The sequence below is a fragment of the Melanotaenia boesemani genome, chromosome 19 (genome assembly GCF_017639745.1).
Source record: "Melanotaenia boesemani isolate fMelBoe1 chromosome 19, fMelBoe1.pri, whole genome shotgun sequence".
NCBI classification, from domain to species: Eukaryota; Metazoa; Chordata; class Actinopteri; order Atheriniformes; family Melanotaeniidae; genus Melanotaenia; species Melanotaenia boesemani.
The window spans coordinates 1,951,699-1,964,098 of NC_055700.1; positions in this window are offsets into that span (position 1 = coordinate 1,951,699).

Here is a 12,400-nt window from a genome sequence, read left to right on the forward strand (position 1 = left end):
GTAAAAACGTGGAACCAGGTGTTTTTGTTGGAGGACTTAATGTTTATTTCTAAATGAAAACCCACAAACTTTGAATCGGTTCAGAAAATGAACAAACATCTGGCTGCAGATGTGAAGCAGCATTAATTCACACAGTCGTGGTTCCGGGGGAATATTTACTCCGCCCTCAGCTCCGTTTCTGCTCCTCATCTCCTCCCAACGATGAAAATCCAGCCCGAGCAACAGATTCAAACTTTTCAGGAGACATTTATCCAAACCCTTTTTTTCCCCAAAACCCAGCTTTAACAGTCAGCCAATGAAAAGTCTGTCAAGTTTAAAAAAAGGAGTGTTGATCAAAGTTCTGCACAAGTTGTAAACCCAAATGCAAATAAAAGTTAAAAGCAGCATAAATAAAAGACAATAAGAACAAGGCCAACAGCAAGGGAATAAAAAAGGCTCTTTGGTCGGGTTTCAAAGGTGTCACCTGGATGGGAGGTCTTAACGCGGAGAGCGAGGTTATTCCACAGCTGACGACGCTCCTCTCTTTGCTTCAAGCTGGACCTCAGAACAGCAAGAAGGGACTGATGTGCAGGTCTCTGGGATTTAGAGGGAGTGTGGAGAGATTGGAGGGAGTTAACTCGCTCCAAGACTTCAAAACAAACAATAAAATCTTAAAATCAATTCTGAAATGAGTGAGGAGGTGTGATATGGTCTCCGTCAGGCCAGCTCACAGCTGAGACAGACGGGACCGACCCGAGTTCAGATCTTACAATAATCAAGTCTTGACAAAACAAAAACACGGAAAACCTTCAGATTTTGTTTTATTTGTTTCTCAACAAATAAAACATGAAAATGTCCGACAGCGTAAGAGCAACACAGACTCAGAGGGTGTTTGGTGTTAAAATCCTCAGCATCTGCAGGCTTTTACGTTTGATGTGATGGTGTACTACAACATCTGATTCCTGCAGCTGCAAAGTTCTGCTTTGTGGAACATGTTTTATGTGGAGGAATATTCAGAGCTTTGTTTCCAGCTTCCTTGTAAAGATTCTCTTTACAGCTGCTGTTGAAATCCTTCAAATTCAGTTTTCACTTTATTTTAAAGTTATTTCTGTTATTTTCTTGTACTTTTCACAGCATGATAAAAAAAATGAACCAATTTGATTTCCATGGTCTTTTGTGCTTACATGTTCCAAAAAGCTGTTTGTAGTCAGGGTCACAATCCTTTCCTCTTTAAACTCCAACTAAAATTAAATTTAAATTAACACATCCAGAACCAAACACCAGAAATTACTCAAGAAGGCCAAAAACTGAAAACTGTTTTTCTTTCTTTTGTTCTCATTAATCATCTGAAGACCTTGTTAGCACGAAATACCCTCACCTTCAACTTTATCACCTTCCACCTGTTCAGCTACTGTTAATACAAATATCCAACCAGCCAATCACACGACAGCATGTAGTCACGTAGACGACTTGCTTAAGTTCAAACTGAGCATCAGAACGAGGAAGAAAGAGGATTTAAGTGACTTGAACGTGGCATGGTTGTTGGTCTGAGTATTTACTGGGATTTTCACACAACCATCTCCAGGATTTCCAGAGATGGTCTGAAGAAGAGAAAACATCCAGTTGTTGATGTCAGAGGTCAGAGGAGAATGGGCAGACTGGGTGGAGATGATAGAAAGACAACAGGAAGTCAGATCAGCACTGGTTCCTACCAAGATCTGCAGAACATCATCTCTGAACACACAACACGTCCAGCCTGGAAGCAGATGGACTACAGCAGCAGAAGACACACCGGGTGTCTCCTGCCAGCTAAGAACAGGAAACTGAGGCTACAATTCACACACACTCACCAACACTGGACAATAGAAGATGGAGAAACGTTGCTGGTCTGATGAGTCTCCATTTCAGCTCCACATTCAGATGCTCGGCTCAGAATCTGCTGGAAACATCATGAAAACATGGATCCATCCTGCCTTGGATCAACGCTTCAGGCTGCTGCTGGTGTAATGATGGGGGGAGATTTTCTTGGTCCACTTTGGGCCCCTTAGTACCAACGTGGCCTGGTTTAACCAGCACAGGCTGCTGCTGGTGTAATGGTGGGGGGAGATTTCATTGGTCCACTTTGGGCCCCTTAGTACCAACGTGGCCTGGTTTAACCAGCACAGCCTACCTGAGTATTGTTGCTGACCATGTCCATCCCTTTATGACCACAGTGGAGCATCTTCTGATGCTACTTCCAGCAGGATAATGCACCATGTCACAAAGCTCAGATCATCTCCACCTGCTTTCTAGAACATGACGATGAGTTCACTGGACTCCAACGGCCTCCACAGCCACCAGATCTCAGTCCAGTAGAGCAGCTTTGGGATGTGGTGGAACGGGAGATTCTCATCATGGATGCAGCCGACAAACCTGCACCAACTGTGTGATGCTGTCATGTTAATATGCACGTGATAAATTTATATAATTTATTACTGAAACTAACCCAGCTCTCCGTCTTTATCCCTTCAGCTTTATTTACTGGTTGATCAAAATCTTGCAGCTTTAAACTGACTTCAGATCAGTGCCTCAGGCAGCCTCGTCCTTCTTTAGGTCTCATGACCCCCTCCACCCTCCTTCCTTCCACCACCCCCCATCCCCTTATCCTCCTCTTTATCCCTTCCTCTGCCCCACACACACACACACCTCTCTCTGTGGGGTCAGGTGGGCAGACGGTGGCCCAGGTCTGCAGTAATTTTCCTCCTGACTGGTTTTAATGTAAAGGGTAATGTGAGAGGAGACAGACGGACACGATGTGTGTGCCAGTGTTTACATACACATATAAATACATATACATTCACACACAGATGTGAGTGTGTTTCTCAGCAGCCTCCAGTCCATTACCAAGGAGCTCTGCATTCTCTTTATTTATTTCTTCTTGGCTCCCTCTGTTTACTCTCCAGAGTATTTTCCTCTATTCTGCTTTTTATCACTCCATCTCCTCGGCTGCATATCTCCAGCAGAGCAAGAAACACTCACATAGAAACACACGGAAAAACTGCCAATGTACTGGAATTAGCCTACTCTATAAAAGTCCCAAACAAATCCACCTTGTGCACACACACACCGACACACTCACACAGGCATGCACACGGACTCCAGTAACCCTCCACCAAACATCCCTGCTAACCTTCACCTTTTTTTCACCCAGTAGCATCTGGTTATCACTCACACACACAAAGGTGCACGCTCACACTTGTGTAGCCTTTCTTCTGTGCACACACACACACACACACACACACACTCTCACACACACACACACACACACAAACACAACAATCCCATTAACATCAGTGCTTTGGTAATGGATGTGTTTGTGGTGCTGCTGTGGGAGAGAGAGGAGAGACCTGAGAAGCTGTTATAAATCACTCGCTTGTTCCCCCTCCCCCCTATCACACACACATACACACAAACACACACACACACCCTCTTTTGGCATCACTTCATGGGGCTCCCATTCACTGACTCTGCAGCAAACACCATCTCCCTTTCTCTCACATACATATGTGCAGAGCCGACCTCCCCACCCCTCCTTCCCTCTGCCTCTATCGCCTGGGGTGGGGAAATCCTATTACCCTATGAAGAGGAGGAACACATCATTAATTACACTCACATACTCTTTTACACACACAAACATGTGTGCATGCCAAACTTCATGTGATCACACACTGATCACAGTGGCTGGTTCTGGGACAAAACTCCAACCCGAGTCGCCTCTCGCTGCCATATTTCTGGATATTTCTTTGTCAGCTGCATCTTGACAGGTGACATTAGAGCATAGCTGCTTTATCCGATAGCATACACACACACACACACACACACACACACACACACACACACACACTCACACACACACACACACACACACACACACACACACACACACACACACACACACACACACACACACACACACACACACACACACACACTCACACTTCCTCTGCTTCGGCAAGGAATGTGTCAGAGTGTGAGAGAGCAAAGTTACGATCACTGAGAGAGATTTCAGGCAACACGGACAGGCAGATCAGGGACTGTCAGAGCGTCGCCCTCAGATTTATTCCCAGTCTCTGCAGCATTTTCAAGGTTCACCAGATAGATGGGTGCCATAAAGTGATACATGCACACTATAAAATAAATAGAGGGGAGGCAAGCCATGCATAGCCAGGCTGTCAGGCCAAGTGTTTATGCACCCAGGAGGACAACTTTAGGACATATCAAGTCATTTCTGTCCTGAACAGAAGGCTGTGAGAGGGACGCTGCAGTGGGGCATCAACACCAAACTTCTGCATCCGTTTGCATGTTTGGAATTTAAATTTTGGGCTGTTTTTTATTTTTTATAAATGCAAAACAGAAATGGCCCCATACAAGTCATAAAAGTCCAGAAATTCAATTCTGACAGCTGAATAATGAGTTTGTATGTGCAGACACACACAAATATGTAGACAGACCGGAGGGAAGGGATTATATTTACCTCATTAATATTCATGAGGTGATTCGTCATGTTCATAATGTGGTAGGATGATTTCAAACAACTGTTTCTATTCATTAATTAGAATATTATTAATTTATTCCTTAAGAAAATCACAGTGTGGATCAAGACAGATCTTCGCTTCACGGTTAGATTATATACTGCACTGACTGGAAATCATCTCGCCCCTATTAAAAATAAATTAATGGAAGATTTATTTATTTGAGAAAAAACACTATTTTACATGATTAGATTAAATCTGCTACAACTTTTCAGCAGTAACTTGAACTTTTCTTCATTTCCAGCATTTTAACAGTCAAACTTGTGGCTGAAAGCTGAAGATGAGCCAGTTTCTTTCTAAAGAAGAAACCTCCTCCACACAACCACAGCACCACCCAGTGGAGCCTCGCCGCCATTGCACCCGCACCTGCACACACACTTATTTTAACAGTAATTAGAGACATAAAAACTTAAGTTAAAAAAAAAATCAGTTCAGCAAATCAAAGCAATGAGACCTAAAGGAAAAAAAGAAAAACTACTGCGTATTTCTGAAGAGCCATCTCTGTTGTAGCTAAATGATTTCCTATGATTGCTCCAAGGTCAAGAAATGATTTAGTTAAAATGAATACAGAAACAAGATAAAGGCAGAGCCACAATGATGTGAACGGCTCATTTGAAGCTTGCGCTAAGTAGAAAAGTCAGTACAGGCTTTATGGTTGCAGAGCATCTTCTTCTCCAGCTTCTCCAGCCCCTGTAAGCCAGCCAGCAGTGTCAGGCGTCTCCATCGTCATGTGATTGGACCTGTATGTTGACATTGTGATGGATGCAGTGAGGTAAATGTGTGTCGCTGCGTAACGAGACAGAAGCTACTTCATGTTGAGCAGGTTGTTCACATCTCGCCACACAGCCAGCCGTCCACCTGCAGGCCGACTCATCGATGTCCGTGATCTTCACCGTGGAGGAGGACCGTGACTAATCATCACCGTGGGGGAAAACCACGAGGGTCTGCAGTGGTGAGAAAAGAGGGACCAGGAGTGAACATGAACATTTTACAGCCTAGATGTGTTAGCTAAAAGCTTCAAACACAAGCCAGGCAGAACAGGAGAGTAGAGCATTTTTTCCTAAAGAACTTGTTTGTTTGTTTAAAATCTAACAAACAAACAAGTTTTCATGAAGGAGGAAGTTTAATGAACTGGAATGACGTGAGTTTGTAGAAGTTAAATAGACGTGATAAATCTGAGTGTGATAAATTTAAGTTATTTCGGTTAAACCAATGTTAATCTTTACAGCCTGGAAAGGTTCTCAGATGTGTGTCCACACACACAAATGCTCCTCTTCATCGCTCTGTGTTTGAGGAGAAACAAAGCAAACAGAAAGTCTCAGATGAAACTGGTGGAGCAGACTGGGAAAAGGAAGTGTGACATTTTCTGTTTCTGCTCGTTTATCTTGTTGTTTCCTCTTCAGAGAAATCTTCAGACCTCCGTCAGTCCTCTGATTTATGGCTCCCAATTACCTCCATATCACATCAGAAAAGAACCAAAGCTTCATCTGCAGAGTTTAAATTGTTAAGGACAAACTTACAAGATTATTTCTTCTCCGTTTCCTTCTGACTCTGATCTAAAATATTCATGCTGCAAACCTGCAGCCTTTGTGGGACATTATTTTTTAAATTCTTCTTATAAAAGATTAATTATTTGGTTCATCTAATACCACAGGTCACATTCTGAATACCAAAATATATTACATCATATTTTCCTTTCTGCAGAGAGGTCACAGAAACACTGTTAACACACAACATTGGTGGTCCTCAAGGATTGCACTGTTTCACAGAATTCAGCCAAAGAAATGTCCCTTTTCTGTAACAAACATATAAATTTTAGACATAGTTTGCTTTCTTTCCCCCCTTTGGTATTCGCTGAGCACAGTGCAAATTTTCATTTTGGTTTCATTACTTCTGTCAGCGAAGTAAAACCACGAGCGGGAAAGATGTCCTTGAAAAGCAAGGAAAAGCAAAGGAAAGCAAAGAAAAGAAAAGCAAAGGAAAGCAAAGAAAAGAAAAGAAAAGCAAAGAAAATAAAAGAAATGAAAAGAAAAGAAAAGAAAAGAAAAGAAAAGAAAAAAGAAAAGAGAAAAGAAAAGAAAAGAAAAGAAAAGAAAAGAAAAGCAAAGGAAAGCAAAGGAAAAGCAAAGAAAAGAAAAGCAAAGAAAAGAAAAGAAAAGAAAAGAAAAGAAAAGAAAAGAAAAGAAATGAAAAGAAAAGAAAAGAAAAGAAAAAAGAAAAGAGAAAAGAAAAGAAAAGAAAAGAAAAGAAAAGAAAAGAAAAGAAAAGCAAAGGAAAGCAAAGGAAAAGCAAAGAAAAGAAAAGCAAAGAAAAGAAAAGAAAAGAAAAGAAAAGAAAAGAAAAGAAAAGCAAAGAAAAGAAAAGAAAAGAAAAGAAAAGAAAAGCAAAGAAATGAAAAGAAAAGAAAAGAAAAGAAAAAAGAAAAGAGAAAAGAGAAAAGAGAAAAGAGAAAAGAGAAAAGAGAAAAGCAAAGAAAAGAAAAGAGAAAAGAAAAGAAAAGAAAAGAAAAGAGAAGAGAAAAGAAAAGAAAAAAGAAAAGAAAAGAAATTAAATGAAAAGAAATGAAAAGAAAAGAAAAGAGAAAAGAAAAGAAAAGAAAAGAAAAGAAAAAAGAAAAGCAAAGAAAAGCAAAGAAAAGCAAAGAAAAGAAATTAAATGAAAAGAAATGAAAAGAAAAGAAAAAAGAAAAGAGAAAAGAGAAAAGAGAAAAGAGAAAAGCAAAGAAAAGAAAAGAGAAAAGAAAAGAAAAGAAAAGAGAAGAGAAAAGAAAAGAAAAAAGAAAAGAAAAGAAATTAAATGAAAAGAAATGAAAAGAAAAGAAAAGAGAAAAGAAAAGAAAAGAAAAGAAAAGAAAAAAGAAAAGCAAAGAAAAGCAAAGAAAAGCAAAGAAAAGAAATTAAATGAAAAGAAATGAAAAGAAAAGAAAAGAGAAAAGAAAAGAAATGAAAAGAAATGAAAAGAAATGAAAAGAAAAGAAAAGAGAAAAGAAAAGAAAAGAAAAGAAAAAAGAAAAGCAAAGAAAAGCAAAGAAAAGCAAAGAAAAGCAAAGAAAAGAAATTAAATGAAAAGAAATGAAAAGAAAAGAAAAGAGAAAAGAAAAGAAATGAAAAGAAATGAAAAGAAAAGAAAAGAGAAAAGAAAAGAAAAGGAAAAAAGAAAAGAAAAGAAAAGAAAAGAAAAGAGAAAAGAAAAGAAAAGAGAAAAGAAAAGAAAAGAAAAGAAATGAAAAGAAAAGAAAAGAGAAAAGAAAAGAAAAGGAAAAAAGAAAAGAAAAGAAAAGAAAAGAAAAGAAAAGAAAAGAAAAGAGAAAAGAAAAGAAAAGGAAAAAAAGAAAAGAAAAGAAAAGAAATGAAAAGAAAAGAAAAGAGAAAAGAAAAGAAAAGGAAAAAAGAAAAGAAAAGAAAAGAAAAGAGAAAAGAAAAGAAAAGAGAAAAGAAAAGAAAAGGAAAAAAGAAAAGAAAAGAAAAGAAAAGAAAAGAGAAAAGAAAAGAAAAAATTAGGGTGCTGCAGTAAATGATCCTAGTTTGGCCATTTTGCTGGTTGCCTTGGTTACGTGTAATCACAACACGTTATTCCAGATGTGAGTCACTTTGTGAAAGGTTTAACTTAGTTATGGTTAGAAAACGAGTTTAGGTTAAAAAGGAATTATTTTTACAACATGAACGTTTCCTTTATGAACAATGTTTGCAGGTGATGTGCAGTTCCTCTCATCACCACTAGAGGTCACACCTTTGTTGCCACTTCAGACACCCAAACACCTGGAGCACAGATCGTTTTAGATAGCATGTCCTTTCTGAGTGCATGTCTTCCTTCAGGAAACTGAGAGCCATTTAAAACGGGTCCAAACTAAAGGCCCTGCGAACAACAACCAGCGCTGTTCTTTGGTACAAACACAAAAAATGAAGGAAACTGTCTCTTTATGGGTCCTGTGGCTTCTTCTTAAGCCAGATGCACTGACTTTGCTGCATTTCCTCTTATTATCTAACACTATTGGAGCCTGGGTGTCATGGCAACACCCCTAAAGGACACACACTTTGGGCATTATTCAGAGATGGGCTTTAACCAAACAACAGTGTTTAACATCCTGGAGGTGAGAACGGGTCAGCAGGGCTTAATGACCTAATTCTACACGAGCACTCAGCTTCCAGAAAATAAACTAATAACACGGATTTCAAACAGGATGTAAACAAATGAAGTGTAAGCCCTTTTAAACAGAGGAGTGATGTCTATCCATCCATCTTCTGTACCTGCTTTGTTCTATTTAGGGTGGAGGTGGAGAAGTGGGAGCGATCCCAGCTGTCATGGTCACCAGTGCATCACTGAGACAAACCACCAGGCTCACGTTCAAAACTCCAAACCAGCTCACCACCGTGTAGCCTGGTGTTCCAGCTGACAGGTCTTCATCTTTTCCCCTTCGTCTCGGGTTGGTTTAATGGTGTGAAAACACTTCTGGTAAACTGGGTTCATGAAGTGAGGGATGATAAACAGAAAGCTCTCCCTCATTCTAGAAATCTGCGGACATGAAAATAATCTGAGACTTAAATGACTGGTGGCGATCTTTATAAGATGCGGTCAGAGTGTCGCCGACCAGCTACTGCAGTCAAGCCAGCCGCCACTGTATTTCAAGTGCGCATTTACTCTCAGCTTTGTGGTAAACGCAAGAACCATCAATAAATACTTTCGGATTTCAAAATAAAACATTTCTCTTCCTCTGTCTTGTCTTGAAGTCGATTACAGATAAATATAACATGCAAATTCTCAAAGTGACATTAATATAAATAAATAAATACATAAATGCACAATGTCAAAATACCTTATAAATAGCAAAAAAAGCATTATTGTCTAATTTTAAAGTGGAATAAAATCACTTTCTTCTATCTGTAGTTCATGAAACCTGTTTTGTTGCACTAAGTACTTCCTATACTACTAACACAAATAATAGGAAATACTTTTACTCTGTACTTTTCCAGTAATATAATGCCAAAGTCCTTTACAGACAGCTAAAACAAGCATTTTCGTCTAAATTTGAGGTCAAATAAAATGACTTTCTTCCATAAGCTGTCCCCTAAACCTATACTTTTGTACTAAGTATGTTACCACTTTATTGCAAAAATACTATCAAGTACTTCTCAGTATTCTTGGAGGAATTAATCGTCAAAATTTTTACAGATAGCTAAAAGAAGCATTTTCATATAAATTTGAAGTGTAATAATATTAATTTCTTCCATAATCATTCCACAATACCTTTAATGCTGTACTACGTACATAGACAACTACTTATAAAAATACTCTGAAGTGCGTTTACTTTATTCTTTTGGAGTAATTCATTGTCAGATTATCTTATGGACAGTAACAAAAGCCATCCCTAAGGGATTTTGACAATTAATTACTCCAAAAGTAAACAGTAAAAGCACTTTATAGTATTTTTGCAAGTAGTTGATGATGTACTTAGTGCAACATTATAGGTTTTGTGAACTACTTAAAGAAATTCCTTTTCTTCCTCCTGAGCAGCCACCTTACCACGGTGCAGGAGTTTGAGCGTTGTGACTCCTCTAGTGTCACGGTCAGGTAGGAGGTGGACCCAAATGCAAAGACACAGAGGGAAATAAGGTGAGAGTGAAAAATCTTTATTAATACTTGGGATCTGTGGGAGGCTTGGTCTAGGTGCAGATTACTCCTCCTGAGAGAGGACAGAGGATTAACGAAAGCCTTATGAAACTCTTGATATTGCAGACAGAATCAGAAGCTTTCTTGGATCCCGAGGTGGCTGATGGTGGAGGGGTAAGTCTAAAAATGATCTCTGTCTGTGAGTATTGAGTCAGGCGGCAGGCAGGGCGAGCAGGCAGGTGGACAAACGAGGCAAGGCTTGGTTGAGGCTGGAAGTCCTGATTTGGCATTCCCTTCTGCGGATCTTCAACAGCTTCTTGAAGCAACAGAGGAAACTGAGGGAAATACAAAAAAGCCAAGTGAAGCTGCTTGAAACCACAAAGAGTCTACTCTTTGAGGATGATGCAGTTAAGTTTTCTTTATTGGGCCGTGATCTTCAGCTCTCACTGGAGCGATTCGCATCTGAGTGTGAAGCGGCTGGGATGAGAATCAGCACCTCCAAATCAGAGACCATGGTCCTCAGCCAGAAAGGGTGGAGTGCTTTGTCCGGATTGGGAATGAGGTCCTGCCCCAACTGGAGAAGTTCAAGTATCTCGGGGTCTTGTTCACGACTGAGGGAAGGATGGAGCGGGAGGATTGACAGGAGGATCGGTGCGGCGTCTGCAGTCATGTGGACTCTGCATTGGTCTGTCATGGTGAAGAAGGAGCTGAGCCAAAACGCAAAGCTCTTGATTGACTTGTTGATCTACATTCCAACCTCCACCTGTGGTCACGAGCTGTGGGTAGTGACTGAAAGAATGGGATCGTGAATACATATCGCCAAAATTAGTTTTCTCTGCAGGGTGGCCGGGCTCTCTCTTAGAGATAGGGTGAAAAGCTTGGTGATTTCGGAGGGCTCAGAGTCGAGTCACTGCTCCTCCACATCGAGAGGAGCCAGATGAGGTGGCTTGGGGCTCTGGTCAGGATGCCTCCTGGGCGCCTCCCTGGTGAGGTGTTACAGGCATGTCCCACTAGGAGGAGGCCCCGGGGAAGACCCAGGACACGCCAGGACTACATCTCTTGGCTGGCCTGGGAACGCCTTGGGATCCCCCCGGAGTAGGACAAGCTGGTGAATGTGGCCAGGGGGAGGGAATTCTGGGATTCCCTGCTTAGGCAGCTGCCCCTAAGACCTGACCTCGGATTTGTGAAAGAAAATGGATGGATGGATAATGTTATTCCACTTTAAATTTAGACGAAGATGCATCTTTTAGCATAAAGACCTTGACAATGAGTTACTGTAAAACTACACAGTCAAAGTATCTTCACAGTAGTTTTGTCAGTACTTGATGATGTATTTAGTAATACAGTATACATTTTGTGGATTAAAGAAGACTGGAAGAAATTAATTTTATTCAACTTCAAATTTAGACGACAATGCTTGTTTTAGCTGTCTGTAAAGGACTTTGGCATTATATTACTGGAAAGCTACACAGTAAAATATTTCCTATTATTCGTGTAGTTAGGATAGGTAGTACTTAATGCAACAGTACAGGTTTCATGAACTACTAATGGAAGAAAGTGATTTTATTTGACCTCAAAATTAGATGATAATGCTTCTTTTTTTGCTGTCCATAAGGAATTTTGACATTGAATTACTTGAAACGTACACAGTAAAAGTCTTTCATATTATTTGTCTAATTAATATTGGAAGTACTTAGTACAATAGTACAGTTTTTGTGAACTACTTATGTAAGAAAGTGATTTTATTTGACATCAAATTTAGATGATAATGCTTCTTTTTCTTGCCATCTATAAGGCGCTTTGACATTGAATATCTGGAAAAGTACTCAGTAAAAGTATTTCCTATTATTTGTGTAAGTAGTATAGGACACACTTAGTACAACAGTACAGGTTTTGTGGACTACTTATGGAAGAAAGTGGTTTTATTTGACCTCAAATTTAGACGATAATGCTTCTTTTTGCTGTACATAAGGCACTTTCACATTTAATTACTAGAAAAGTACACACTAAAAGTATTTCCTATTATTTGTGTAAGTAGTATAGGACGCACTTAGTACAACAGTACAGGTTTTGTGGACTACTTATGGAAGAAAGTGGTTTTATTTGACCTCAAATTTAGACGATAATGCTTCTTTTTGCTGTACATAAGGCACTTTCACATTGAATTACTAGAAAAGTACAGAGTGGTTTACAGAGTGGACCAAGAGAACCAAGATCAGGTACATCATCAAACAAGTTAGGAC